The sequence below is a fragment of the Acipenser ruthenus genome, chromosome 20 (assembly GCF_902713425.1).
Source record: "Acipenser ruthenus chromosome 20, fAciRut3.2 maternal haplotype, whole genome shotgun sequence".
NCBI classification, from domain to species: Eukaryota; Metazoa; Chordata; class Actinopteri; order Acipenseriformes; family Acipenseridae; genus Acipenser; species Acipenser ruthenus.
Genome location: NC_081208.1, coordinates 11,639,402 through 11,655,048, shown reverse-complemented (window position 1 = coordinate 11,655,048; position 15,647 = coordinate 11,639,402). Strand labels below are relative to the sequence as shown.

At 43.9% G+C, this 15,647-nt stretch overlaps 1 pseudogene; it reads right to left on the bottom strand.

Moving 5' to 3' along the window:
- Positions 1-7,780: 7,780 nt before the first annotated feature.
- On the bottom strand, positions 7,781-12,538 carry LOC117417530 (uncharacterized protein K02A2.6-like; annotated as a pseudogene).
- Between the last annotated feature and the right edge of the window lie 3,109 nt (positions 12,539-15,647).

Sequence of the window (15,647 nt, the reverse complement as noted above, 5' to 3'; positions counted from 1 at the left end):
AACCTCCTGCTGCGTTCATCATTGGATCTATACTGGTAGAATATTGGAAGATAAATATTACAAAGGGTATTTTTACCATAATGAGACGATCATAATCTAAGACATACATAACTTAATTAGAGAGACAGCTAATTCAATACAGTCTAGTATAGAGAACTCAGTGCTGTACTGTGGATCTGAGAGCCAGCTCATTCAATACAGTCTAGTGTAGAGAACCCAGTGCTGTACTGGGGATCTGAGAGCCAGCTCATTCAATACAGTCTAGTGTAGAGAACTCAGTACTGTACTAGGGAATGTGAGAGCCAGCTAATTCAATACAGTCTAGTGTATTATTATTTTTTATTATTTGTTTATTTAGCAGACACCTTTATCCAAGACGACTTACAGAGTCTAGGGTGTGTGAACTATGCGTCAGCTGCAGAGTCACTTACAACTACGTCTCACCCGAAAGACGGAGCACAAGGAGGTTAAGTGACTTGCTCAGGGTCACACGAGTCAGTGGCTGAGGTGGGATTTGAACCGGGTACCTCCTGGTTATAAGCCTGTTTCTTTAACCAATGGACCACACAGCCTATAGAGAACTCAGTGCTGTGCTGGGGATCTGAGAGCCAGCTCATTCAATACAGTCTAGTATATATAACTCAGTGCTGTACTAGGGAATGTGAGAGCCAGTTCATTCAATACAGTCTAGGTTACACAGAACCATGGATGTCAAGTCTCAAGGTTTAGCCATGAAACCCATGGCTTTTCACAATTTTCAGTGTCTCACGGCCGTACTATGGATTCTCACGTTTGTGCATAAGTTTGTTATTGTTTGCGAGGCTGCAAAACCCTGTATACATGATACAGCGGTAAATCCAATACAACTGTCCAAGCGTATTATTTCATTGGGGGTGGGTCACCATGAAGAGGTGTACATTACCATTCTATATTCCTGTAGCTGCTACGCAAACTCTCCCCTTATTACTCCAAAGGTAGAATTGCCTAGTTAGTGATGGTCTGTCTGTGCGAGCCTTCTATGTTTCTGTACACAACACGTCATTACTCAGACAGAGTCCAAGGAGAGGCTGTCAGACTGCCACCGTCTCGTTCACACAGAAATTACCACAGAAATAAAAGAGAAATGGACATCAATGAGAATTTAATTATTAAAGTCGAAAAATGTAATGTTCTTTATGATGCCAGTGTCAGTGGTTATAAAGACAATAAAAAGAAAGACGCCATATGGTAAGAAATAACAGAACAATTGGAAATTGATGGTATGTCTATCTCTCTATTTGTTTTAATAATGTTGACAAATAATAATAATCACATTCACACACTAACTGAAGATTTTATTAAAACTGAAAATCAATACAAACGTATATTAAACTAATGTGTGATGTATTGTTTTTGAATAATTTACATGTTAAACCAGATCACATATAAACATTCACTGTTAAATGTCATTCTTTTAGTGTGTGGTGTACCCAGACTATTTCTTTGTTTTATTTATTTTATTTTGTCTCCACAAAAGGAGCAAAAGCAGACAATATTTTATTTTTTATGTACTCATGCTGTATTCGTGTCGTTTGCTTCGCTCCCGGTGTGCATAGCCCTTAAGTCTAGGTAAGTGGTGTAGCTGTCAACAATGTGAAAAAATCTTAATCCGTCAAAAGCAACCCCCTTCCAACCCCCCCACCCCCCCCCCCACCCCCCAAAAAAAAAAATCTGTTTAGTGGTCAGCAGGTGTGAACACTTAGGGGTTGAAATGTCTGGAGAACTCAGTGTTGCACTGGGGATCTGAGTGCCAGCTAATTCAATACAGTAAAGTATCAAGAACTTAGTAATGGGATCTGTGAGCCAGCTCATTCATTCCAGCCCAGTTTACAGGACATGTGGGTATTTGAGATGAATCCAGGTCCTGGCAGAAGTATATTCTGCAGCACTCTGAAGAGCCTTCATTGTCTGCAGGATTCAAGGCCCCTGTGGGGGAAGAGATAAACCAACAAGCACAATGAACTATTTAATATTTCTGACAGCAGCTGATTGAATAAAAATGAGTCACTTCCGCAGGGGCGAGTAGGGTCCGAAGGTCAGCCTGTTTCCTCTCTGGGAGGGGGTGTAACCCCACTCTAGTCACTCTGAGCTAGCAGAACACAAACAAGCAATATTTAGAACTTATTTATTTGTCTGAGTACCTGATGGTGATTGTGGTTTACAGTAGTACGCATACAAGAAGATCCTGGTTCCCAGTGGTTTATGGTGAGCTGACTGGTATTGCCCTATTCTATATGCAGATATCTTCAAGAATGAATAATAATGACTATGGTGCGGTGCCTCCACCTGGATAATACTGTACACTTTAAAATGATGAGCCCTTGTAGTATTTCCCACAAAATTGAAATAACTGCCCTCTTTTTATTTTAGCAGTAATATGCAGCAGTATATTTAAACAGTTAAATACCCACATCCAACTCCAATGAAGCACAGATTTTATTGTACCTGGGGGAAAAAAAATAAAAATAATATACCCAACTTAGTGACAACGGGCACTAGTGCATTTAATAAATAAATATCTGGGTAGTGTTCTCAACTATTATCAACACCATTAATTAGGTAAATGCATTTGTTTCAACTAGTTTTAATTGTCAAAATCAAGACTTCAGAATAACCCCAATGAAAAAAATAATAATACATTTAGAAATTATATTGTTTTGTTTTTTTTATACCAGGTCAAAACTCTATAATGTGGGTACTGTAGTAATGAAAGAAAAATAAGAAATGTTCCACTCTTATTCTTAATAGCTTCTAGAAAACCAACTTTTCCTAAATTAAACAATTACATACACCTTACATACCATATTACATTCAAAAAGAAAACAAAAACAAGTCCAATGCAATGCAAACTCGTGTAAACTTTGTTCCTTTTGTTTTATATAGCGCTAGCATAACTCGTTGGGGCCCACACTGTCCTTTTATTATTTATTTTCCATTGGTGCACATAAACATTAAACAATTGCTTTCACCCACCTCGTGTTTTTTTTTTCTCAGTCCTGAGGGGGACTTTTTAATCTTTTAATTGACATATCAATACACAGCAAACTCTTGCTCTTTCCTTTTTTATGTTTGCTACTCACGAATTTCCTTGGTAGATGCTGCGGATAGGAGCAGACAAACGGCACGGCGTTCCGGAAAAATTGCACAGGCAGGTTGCAGGAAAACTTCAGTCCGATGCCTTGCAGCACACACACGGCTCTTTGGAGTATGCGCCAACAAACTGGAATTACCCTAGTCAGGCCGTCAAGCAAGCTCAGACTTCACTTGCTTCAGTCCCAGCTGGTAACACTATGTAACACAATTTTTGTTCCTGGGTAGTAAGTGTTATTTCCTAATTGCTTATGCCTCAAAAGTATAGAAAATGGCTATTATTCCCCACAAACTTTGCTTTTGTGACCAGGACAGTGATATTTTGAAATCTACCTATTTCCAATGAGAAAACGGGCGAATTTGTGTCTTTTCATTCACATAAAGTCAGAAAAAAACAACATATGAATCCAAATTAAGATGTATTTATACTAAAGTAATACAAAAATGACTACAAAAGATTTAGAAGTGAGTAGTTTTTCGAGATTTACGATTATACTGTAAATCACTTTCACGAATCAGCCCCCAAATGTAGTCTCCCATCATGTTCTCGTTATACTGTCCTTGGTAGCGGCATTCAAAGTCCAGTATATCCTGGTGGAAGCGCTCGCCTTGCTCCTCCGAGTACGCTCCCATGTTCTCCTTGAATTTATCAAGATGAGCATCAAGGATATGGACTTTGAGGGACATCCTACAGTCCATTGTGCCGTAGTTCTTCACCAGAGTCTCAACCAGCTCCACATAGTTTTCGGCCTTGTGATTGCCCAGGAAGCCCCGAACCACTGCGACAAAGCTGTTCCAAGCTGCTTTCTCTTTACTAGTGAGCTTCTTGGGGAATTCATTGCACTCCAGGATCTTCTTTATCTGTGGTCCGACAAAGACACCGGCTTTGACCTTTGCCTCAGACAGCTTAGGGAAGAAGTCTTGAAGGTACTTGAAGGCTGCCGACTCCTTATCTAGAGCTCTGACAAATTGTTTCATAAGGCCCAATTTGATGTGCAGTGGTGGCATCAGCACCTTCCGGGGGTCCACCAGTGGCTCCCACTTGACATTGTTCCTCCCCACAGAGAACTCGGTCCGCTGTGGCCAGTCTCGCCTGTGGTATTGCGCCTTGGTGTCCCTGCTGTCCCAAAGCCAAAGATAGCAGGGAAACTTGGTAAAACCGCCTTGGAGACCCATCAGGAATGCCACCATTTTGAAGTCTCCCAGCCGTACTCATTATACTTCAAGGCATCCAGCAAGGTCTTGATGCTGTTGTAATCCTCTTTGAGGTGCACCGAGTGAGCCAGGGGAAGAGACGGGTACTTGTTACCATTATGGAGCAGCTATTTATATAACTGGAAAGTTCTAGAAAGTTCTAGAAGTTACTCCAAGTTTACTCAGCACTGAATCTATCTGGAATGTTCTGGAAAATAGGTAAATTTCAAAATATCACTGTCCTGGTCACAAAAGCAACGTTTGTGGGGAATAATAGCCATTTTCTATACTTTTGAGGCATAAGCAATTAGGAAATAACACTTACTACCCAGGAACCAAAAAAAATAATAATAATTTGTTACACGGTGTAATTAATTCCATTAAACCAACACGGTGTTAGTCGTAATATAATTAACCGGCGTTTGCAGTTCTAACTCATACTGTTGAAGATATAATATGTTGAAATGCTAACGTCTTTTTTTAATTTTTATTTTCCTTAACGCACTGTGTCATCTTCATAAAACAGGGACCATCTGCGTAGTCTCCCTTGTTTTTTTTTTGTTAACCGCCACAACATAAACTCAACAACTCAACAACAGAGGAAAAAAATCCAGTTTTGGGCGGAGCTTATTCTTATAAGGCCGTCTGTCAAAGGTGGGACGTACAGGTGATTCTCCTTCCTGATTGGTGCTCTGCATTGATTGACACGCTGCAGTGTAAAGTTCAATCCCTTTGGGCGCGAAATTGCATTAAGGGGCGTGTAGTTTGTCTAATGCAGTTAATAACAATGGCCACAATCGCAGATTTTTAAAGGGGACTACAGGGGGCAGGAGTAGAGCGGCTTTGTCTGGAGTTCCTGTTGCTAGGTAGCCTGAACACAATAGCAGCTCGCAAGCTTCTCTGGAATTGGCTGGTAATGCGCTGGTCTAAAAGACATAACTGCACTAAAACACTGCCAGGTCACTTCACTTCCAGATAGACATAATGCAATTCAAGCCCACTAAATCAAGGAGCATCTCTATAATTAAAGGCAAAGTAGTAGATAAAACATTCTTCATTAATGGTGAGGCAATACCAACAGTGTCTGAGAAGCCAGTGAAGAGTCTTGGGAGATGGTACGACGGTGATCTAAAGGACACAGTTCGTGTGGGAGAAGTTAGACAACAAGCAGTGGAAGGGTTGAAGAGCATAGACAGCTGCGCTCTACCAGGTAAACTAAAACTCTGGTGCTTTCAGTTTGGTCTACTGCCGAGGTTGCTGTGGCCACTGACTGTGTACGAGGTTTCTTTGACAACAGTAGAGAAGCTGGAAGCTTTAATCAGTTCATACATCAGGAAATGGTTGGGAGTTCCACGCTGCCTCAGCAGAGTGGGACTTTATGGTAAAGGAATACTGCAGCTACCAGTCTCTGCTCTAACCGAGGAGTTTAAGTGCGCCAAGGTCAGACTGGAAATGACATTAGTAGAGTCACGCGATAAATGCGTAAGGGAGGCAGCACCTGTGTTGAAAACTGGAAGAAAGTGGGCGGCAAAGAAAGCTGTGGAAGATGCAAAGGCTGCCCTTCGAATTGGTGATATCATGGGGCAAGTTCAGCATGGAAGAGGGGGTCTTGGTTTCAGTTCAGCTCCTCCTACATGGCACAAGGCAGCCCCAGCTCAAAGGAGGAAGCTGGTAGTCAACGAGGTGCAAAAGCAGGAGGAGAGGATGAGGTGTATAAAGGCCATTTCCCAGGCCAAGCAGGGAGAATGGATGAGATGGGAGAGTGTGGAACAACGCAAGATTGGCTGGCAAGACCTATGGTCAATGGAACAGAGCAGGATCAGTTTCCTCATCAGGTCAACATATGATGTTCTCCCATCACCACAGAACCTAAACCTCTGGGTAGGAGAGGATCCCTCATGTCCTTTGTGTTCATCACCTGCAACATTAAGGCACATTTTGACAGGATGTAAGGTGGCTCTTAGCCAAGGACGGTTTACTTGGCGCCATGACCAGGTGCTGCGATGTTTGGCCTTAGCATTGGAAGACAAGCGTAACATGACCAATAAGTTGTCACCTGTTCCATCAAAACATTACACACAAAAGACAACATTCCTCCGCCCAGGAGAGCAACCACCAAGAAAAGGTGTTAAAACCAATCCTCGCCCAGGACAACTGGAAGCTGCTAGAGACTGGAAAATGCTGGCAGATGTTGGTCAACGGCTTATTTTTCCACCTGAGATTGCCACCACTAACCTTCGACCAGATATTGTCTTGTGGTCTGGATCAGCACGCCTTGTTCACCTGGTAGAGTTAACAGTGCCATGGGAGGATGCTGTAGATGAGGCGTATGAGAGGAAGAAACTGCGGTATGCTCAACTAGCCACTGAAGCGGAACAGCGAGGATGGAGAGTTCGGGTTTACCCAGTGGAAGTGCGTTGTCGAGGATTTGTGGCACACTCTACAAACTGGTTTCTCAGAGACGTCGGATTCAGTGGCCAAGAGTTGCGTCGCACAGTGAAGAACTTATCTGAAGCAGCAAAGAGGAGCAGCAACTGGCTGTGGTTGAGACGGAAAGATTCTGGCTGGGGATCTCAAGCACAATAGAAAGAAAGAAACGCTGATGTACAGGTAAGTAAGCTGGGCTGAGTTGAGTGGGGGACGGAGGGGGGTGATGCTGGGACGCCAGAATCACCGTCGAGCCCTCTTGAGGTGTCGTGGGCTAGTCGACGAAACACTGAGGATGGAAGGTGCCCACTTGAAAACCCCAGAGATGTACCCTACTTAGCTCAATCCAGTCGGTTGTCATGCTGATGCGCTGGGGAGGCCGCACTTTGGTTGATCCCCGGAGCCAGCATCGCAGCCGTTGTGTGTGCTGATGCGCCAGGGAGGCAAAATAAGCTGATCCCTGGAGCCAGCATTACACTTCAGCCATTAACACCAGACAGAAGGATATCTACATCATCATATGGAAGGAAACGTAAATGGATGGAGACACATATGGATCACATTAGTTTACTGTAAAGCTACGTCTTAGTTGGTGCTTATCTTGGCGAGAGCCGAGTTCAAATCAGCATGAAGTTTTAACATCTACTCTCGTGTAATGGAAATCAATCACACTAAAACACTGCCAGGTCACTTCACTTTCAGAAAGACATAATCACACTAAAACACTGCCAGGTCACTTCACTTTCAGAAAGACATAATCACACTAAAACACTGCCAGGTCACTTCACTTTCAGAAAGACATAATCTGTAATAACCCGAGATCCAAGATGCAAGAGTATAACTTAAATCACAGCGTCTTTATTAGAACAATCTCTGTTGAAACCTACACATTAGTGTTCTCTAACTAAGGACTTCCTCGACCGACTGGTATCCTAGGAGAGGGTAAGTATATAGGGCGCTACTGACCTCTAGTGGCATAACTTGAATTGCATTATACACATAAACATTCACATTACTACATTCTCCCCCCTTAAGATTTCAGCTTCTCTAAAATTTGGAAACAGTAAACACATTTATAAACAAAATGTAACACTAATACACTAAATGTCTCTGAACTATTGCTGTAACAACTACACACAATAGTCCATCCTTAACTGTACATAAACATTTAATTTCAAACTTTATTTTATTTATTTATTTATTTTTTTTACAACTCAAAGTCCTTCAGGTAACCAGGCTTTTTGACAGTTCTTTGGGAACGACGCACAGCTTGTGCCATGCTTTGATTGTCCCTGCCCACCTTTGGGGAACTCCCAGTTTGTTCCTCTGTTTTCAAAGCAAGCTGCTCTGAGACAGTGTCCGCATTGCTTGGAACAAGTTCATCTGGCATGGTTACTCTAGCTGGTGGTTGTAGAACCTCTGCAGGTGTGTCCTGCACAATATCCTCTGACCCAGTGGTGTTGTCCTGTTGTCTAGACAGGATCTGATCTATGTGTTTTTGCTTACGATTGTAAGTCGCCCTGGATAAGGGCGTCTGCTAAGAAATAAATAATAATAATAATAATAATAATGTGTCTGCATACTATTCTGCCATCTCCCAGCATTATCTTGAAAGATACAGGACCAGTCACTGTTGCAATGACTCCTGGTATCCACTTGGGACCGTGACTGAAGTTTCTTGTCATCACAGAGTCTCCGTCTCCAAAACTCCTCCCCTTTGTGTTCTTGTCATGGTGTTCCTTTTGTTTATTCTGCTTAAGTTCCACTTTCCTCTTTAAATCGGGATGCACTAAATCAAGCGTAGACCGAAGTTTCCTCCCTAGTAGCATCTCTGCTGGAGAGAGTCCTGTGGTAGTTTGCGGTGTTAACCTATAGCTGAATAGTACCCTTGACACTTTAGTTGACATACTTCCTTCTCCCGCTTTCTTCATCATCGTCTTGAATATTTGAACGGCTCGTTCTGCGAGACCGTTGGAAGACGCATGAAACGGGGCTGATGTAACATGGACAATGCCATTTTTGTTCATGAATTCCTTGAACTCTGAGCTGACAAAACAGGTGCCGTTATCAGAAACTACCATTTCTGGTAATCCCTGATTGCTAAAACTTTTTCGCAAACAGTCAATTGTAACAGCTGATGTTGCTGAAGTTACCGGGTAAACATCCATCCATTTGGAATGAGCATCTATGAGTATCAAAAACATCTGCCCCATAAATGGTCCTGCATAATCTATGTGTAATCGCTTCCAGGGTTTGTCTGGCCACTCCCAGGGATGTAGCGGGGCTGTGGCTGGTGCTTTCCGGTGTTCCTGACACTTGCTACATGCCTTTACCCGTGTCTCTATCTCCTCATCTAGTTTGGGCCACCAGAAATAACTTCTGGCCAGAGCCTTCATGCGCGAAACCCCTGGATAGCACTGATGCAGCTGTTCCAACACAGCCTGTCGTCCTCGCTGTGGGATGATGACATGTGCCCCCCACAAGACACAACCATCTTGCACACTCAATTCTGTCTTCCTAGCAGAATAAGGTGTAAAATCTGTTCCTTCCCCCTGCTGTGGCCACCCCCTTAAAACGTGCTCTCTCACCCTAGACAGTATGGAATCTTTACCTGTCCACACTTTCACCTCCTCTGCGGTCACCATCGCTATGTCTTCCATCATCAGCACCCTGTCTTCCAGACCTGTGGATTGGGAAGTGTCCGGCAGTGGCACACGACTCAAGGCGTCTGCGTTGCCGTGGTCCTTACCCGCCTTGTAGACTATCACGTACTCATACGCCCGCAGTGTCACAACCCACCTCTGGATCCTTGGTGACACCATCTGTGGAACAGCCTTCATTTTGTTGAAGAGTGAAAGAAGCGGTTTATGATCTGTGCATATGGTGAACTTTCTACCATAGAGATACTTGTGAAACCGTTGCACCCCGAAAATCACAGCCAGTCCCTCTTTATCAAGCTGAGAGTAGTTTCGTTCAGCTGATGTGAGTGTTCTTGACATAAAACCTATGGGTCTCTCCCACCCATCCGGCATGAGGTGTGAAAGTACTGCGCCTACCCCGTAGGGGGAGGCGTCACAGGACAGAATCAGCTCTTTCTCACTGTCGTAATGCACAAGTATATCTATGGATTGCATGAGATTTCTCAAAAGCCGACTCCTGCTCTTTTTTCCATTGCCATTTTGTGTCTTTTCTCAACAATTTGTGCAGTGGAGCCAGCAGTGTTGACAGGTTAGGTAAAAACCTGTTATGATAGTTCAACAGTCCTAAGTAAGCCTTAAGCTCTGTTATGTTGGTAGGTGCAGGTGCATTTTGGATAGCTTGTACCTTGTTCTTAAGTGGGTGTAGTCCTGTGGCATCCACTTTGTGACCCAGAAACTCAGCCTCACTTCCCAGAAAGGTACACTTACTTCTCTTTAGCCGTAGGCCTGCCTCCTCCACTCTCTGAAGTACCTCGCTTAGTGTCTGCAGGTGCTCCTGATCATTCTTGCCCGTCACCAGGATGTCGTCCAGGTAAATGGCTACATGGGGAATTCCCTGCAGCAACCCCTCCATAATTCTCTGAAAGATAGCTGGACTGGATGAAACCCCGAATGGAAGACGGTTTACAGTAAATAACCCTTTGTGTGTGTTTATAGTTACATACTTTTTGATTCCTCATCCATTATTACCTGTTGATAGGCATGACTCATGTCCAATTTGCTGAATTTTGCCCCTCCTGAGAGCTTTGCAAAAAGATCTTCAATTCTGGGAATGGGATACTGTTCCAGTTTCCAGATTTACAGTAAGTTTGTAATCTCCGCAAATCCTCACAGAGTTATCAGGCTTTAGCACTGGGACTATGGGAGCTGCCCACTCAGAGAATTTCACTGTTTCAATTATTTTGTCTCTCAAGAGGCGGTCCAGCTCAGCCTCCACCTTCGGTTTCATAGCATAAGGCACAGGTCTTGGCTTAAAGAACCTTGGTGTTGCCTCTTTGTCAACATATATTTTAGCCGGTGGGCCTCGCAATGTCCCCAATTCCTCTTTGAATACATTTTCATGTTTCTTCAACACACCCTGGAGTGTTGTTTTGTCTGGTTTACAGTTCCCCAGTCTAATTCCAACTCCTTAATCCAACCGCGGCCCAGTAGGTTTGGTCTTTTGCCAGACACTACTACTACTGGCAGCTGTTTAACAGTCTCTCTGTACTGTACAGTTAAGTTTGCAGCACCCAATGTTTTCACTCTTTCGCCTGTATAAGTTCTGAGATGCAGGGAACATGTCTTTAGCTCAGGTACTTTTGCCCCATTCCTTAGTTTTGAGTACTCTGTTTTATTCATAATTGTTACACTGGACCCTGTGTCAACCTCAAATTGCACATCCGACTTGTTGACTTTTAACTGTAATGTGATAGGCGCTACCTTGGGAATGCTTGTCTCTGTTATGTTATTCATAGTGAACACGACTTCACCGTCACTTGCATCTGTTTCAGGATTTTCGCTAATGTGATGAGCCCCATGTTTTTTTTCCACTTTTCCCTGCTTTTGTTTTCCTCCCTGTGGCGGAGTGTCCTGCCCCTATTTATTATTATTTGTATTTTTGTTTGCGGCGCTGGTAAAAGCGCCGCGTCTTTTATTATTATATTTAAAAACCCTGTGAGGATGCATGGCTGATCAGCTACTGATTATTTAACTAGCTGACAGTCATGCATCCTTACCAAACGCGTGCAGAGTATATAAACCTGCAGCTCTCTGCACTCGAGGTTGGGTGTACAGAGGAGAGTACGGGGAGCGGAGAGAGCGAGCAACATTTAAAAAACAATTGTAAAACTTGCTGGATTATCCAGCACGACACTTACTTGTTTGTTTGTTTATTCGTTTGGCCCTCGTGCCCTTTTGTTTTGTGTTTTGTTTAAATATTTTGTTTGTTAATAAATACGCTGAGTGCTACTGCACTCAGCTTCACCCGCCCATCCATTGTTTTGGTTTCTACTTCCTGGTCCGTGACGTCACCACTGCGAGCCAGACTGTCACACTCCTCCTCTAGGTTTGGTTTTCTCCACAGGAGAGTTCGCCCTGCACGCTTTCCTGATGTGCCCCTTTTTTCCGCATCTGTGACACATTTCCTTAAGAAAACGACAGTCATTCGCCATGTTCTCACCACCGCATCTATAACATGCCCTCATAGTCCCACCAGCTCGTGGTTCCCTCCACGTTTTTAGCTTTTGCACTGTAGCCTGGCTAGCATGTTTCCAGTTAGCACCATTGCTTCCTTTGCTTTGCCATTGTAAATCCTGAACGTCTTTGTTCGCTGTCTCCAATGCCTGAGCAAGTTTCAGTGTTTTTTCAAATGTTAACTCGGTTTCTGCTAACAGCCTGCGCTGAATACGATCATCGTCTATACCACAGACTAGCCTGTCCCGTAACATTTCCTTTAGCCTATCTCCATAGTTGCAATGTTGAGCCAGTTCTCGTAGCACTGCCACATATTCAGTCACATTCTCATTTGCCTGTTTCTTTCTCGAGTTAAATTTAAAGCATTGAACTATTTCGCTGGGCTTTGGGTTGTAGTGCGTTTTCAACAGTTCAACAAAATCGTCAAACGATTTGTCCCCTGGCTTATCTGGGCTTAGCAAATTTCTCATCAGACTATATGTTTGTCTTCCCACCGAACTTAAGAGAATCGCCCTTTTTTTATTGCCGTTGTCAATCTCATTTGCTTCAAAAAAATGCGACAGCACTTCGCAATATTCCTCCCATGTCTGTAGTTGACTATCAAACGGAGCGGTTGTTCCTACCGTGGCAGCCATGTTCCGTTGTCTGTGAGCGCGCTCGCTAACGTTAGCAGGTTGGGCCAAAGCTATGCAGCTACACTTGTCTCTTCTCCTTCGTTGTCTCCGTTTTCAACGACCTAAGACAAGTTGTCCGATTTCCTCATCTCCATATGTAATAACCCGAGATCCAAGATGCAAGAGTATAACTTAAATCACAGTGTCTTTATTAGAACAATCTCTGTTGAAACCTACACATTAGTGTTCTCTAACTAAGGACTTCCTCGACTGGTATCCTAGGAGAGGGTAAGTATATAGGGCGCTACTGACTTCTAGTGGCATAACTTGAACTGCATTATACACGTAAGCATTCACATTACTACATACTAAAACACTGCCAGGTCACTTCACTTCCAGATAGACATGACCGCACTAAAACACTGCCAGGTCACTTCACTTTCTGAAAGACATAATCACACTAAAACAATGCCAGGTCATTTCAATTCCAGAAAGACATCATCACACAAAAACACTGCAGGTCATTTCGCTTCCAGATAGATAGACATAATCACACTAAAACAATGCCAGGTCATTTCACTTCCAGAAAATTCATAAAGCAAACTAAGAAAGGCTTCCTGAATGGCATTATGGGAGAACACTGACTGGAAACAAAAGTCAACTGATTTCAAATCACAGAAGTCAGCACAGATAAGGAATAGCAGAGTGTGCAGATGATGTCATGGAGAGGCTCACTATAGATATGATATAAAACATATGATATAAAACATCATTATTAAAAAGCAAAGGGCAGCATGGTTCTGCATTGGGTACATCCTGAGTTAATATTGAAGTAACCAGCTATGACAATACTCTTCAATATTCAATATCCGCGGCAGAAACGCTGGCATGGTGCTTTCATATACTGAGCTCGTGGAGCAAGGGGAATAAACATGTCTTTAGGTGGAGTGGAGTTTCAGAAACATGTAAAGAAATCATTTACAGAGAGAAGTACGACTTGTGCATCTCCGAGGCACTGCATGGCAACACACAATTCTCTGAAGTTTTTTATGTTTTGTTAAGGCTTTTAAGAATACAGATTCAGATCAATTGGGATCTTGTTGTAAAAAGATCATCAATAAGAGACACCCTGCCTTCCGGGATGTCCTATTCATTTCTGAGGGGCTGCTGTGGAGTTTCAGCCTGATGTATTATTACCTAAATCACAGATAATACCTGCAAAAGAAAACAGATGTGAAGCGGCTGTCTGTTCTCAGTGCTACAGGAACTAAACATGCTGGAAGGGACGGGGATCACAGTCTTTTACCCATCAGTCAGTGCTGGAGAGGCGAAGGGGCAGTGCTTCAAACAGGGCCACACCAATTCGGAAATCGAGGGCATGGCAATCCGGGACTTGCCTTGGATAGCACTTCAGTGAGAATACAGAATAACTGAATTCATACCAGCAGGCTGGCTGCAGCCTAACCTCACTGAAATGTAGCATTTCACTTCCAGTGACCGGGTCGGTGTGTGTGTGTGTGTGTGTGACCGGGTCTGTGTGTGTGTGTGTGTGTGTGTGTTTCACTTCCAGTGACCAAGTTGGTGTGTGTGTGTTTCACTTCCAGTGACCGAGTTGGTGTGTGTGTGTGTGTGTGTGTGTGTGTGTGTGTGTGCACTGTGCTGTAGTGTGTGTGTGTGTGTGCACTGTGCTGTAGTGTGTGTGTGTGCACTGTGCTGTAGTGTGTGTGTGTGTGTGCACTGTGCTGTAGGGTGTGTGTGTGTGTGTGTGTGCACTGTGCTGTAGTGTGTGTGTGTGTCTGCACTGTGCTGTAGTTTGCACTGTGCTGTAGTGTGCATATGTTTAGTAATCTCTTACTCATGCACCGGTGTATGCAGTTTTATGAACTCAGCTCAATGTCTTGGAGACGAGCACAAAGAAACATCTCCTACTGTCTCATCTGTGTTTCTTTCAGCATGTAAAAATAAAAATAGTAATAGCACAGTAGATGATTTTAAAAAATGCTTTCATCAAAAAATTAGTACGATAATAATAATACTTATAACAATAAGATAAACACAAAGTCAGTACATACATTTTCAAGCAGGTTTCAGACCCTTCAATTAAGACAGAACAAACTCTGCTGGACGACTGAAATACAGAGTAGACTCAGTGGCTTCTTACCTGCAGACGAGCTGCACGATGCAGCCTGATGAAGCTGTGAGGTGGCAGGAGCGATCTGAGACGCAGGAGCAGCTGTATCTGAGATGCTGGCAGTCAGAACAGGGCATCGTGTTGGAGACACTCTTGCCTTTTATCCACTAGGGCTGCTTTGTTTTGGTATCAGTTCCGGACCGGTTCAACCCACACAGGAGGGGTCATCAGCCAGCTCTCCCACCCATTGCAGCCTGGGGGATGAACGGTTAACCCTGAGGCAGGGTGCCTTGCTGGCTCCCTCTCCTGAGGTGCTGTGTTCACGGAGTCTGTGTTTGCAGAGTGCTAGGGGGCTAAGCTGTGTAGAGTTAGTGCTCTCCATCCCCTTTGCAGAGGGGAGAAGTGGTACAGCCTAACCAGTACTGACAGATCCAGGGCTCCCGAGGAGAAGGGGAGAGGAAGAGAGAAGGAGCAGAGAAATATAGCAGGGATGTGACAATAAAGGAGAGCATTCAGATACAGCACCAGATGTGTGTGTGTGTGTGTGTGCCTGTGCCTGTGTTCACCAGTGTGTGTGTATGTGAGTGTATGTCTGCAGCTCACCCTGAGAGCACACTGACCCATTAGAGAGTGCAGACTGACCACTAAGAGAGTGCACCTGGACCCCTGAGAGAGTGCACACTGACCCCTGAGAGAGTGCACACTGATCTCTGAGAGAGTGCGCACTGACCTCTGAGAGAGTGCACACTGACCCCTGAGAGAGTGCACACTGATCTCTGAGAGAGTGCGCACTGATCTCTGAGAGAGTGCACACTGACCTCTGAGAGAGTGCGCACTGATCTCTGAGAGAGTGCACACTGACCTCTGAGAGAGTGCACACTGATCTCTGAGAGAGTGCACACTGACCTCTGAGAGAGTTCACACTGACCCATGAGACAGTGCACCCTGACCTATGAGAGGGATTTAAGGTGTTTCTGACAGTAATTACTCTGAGTTTTC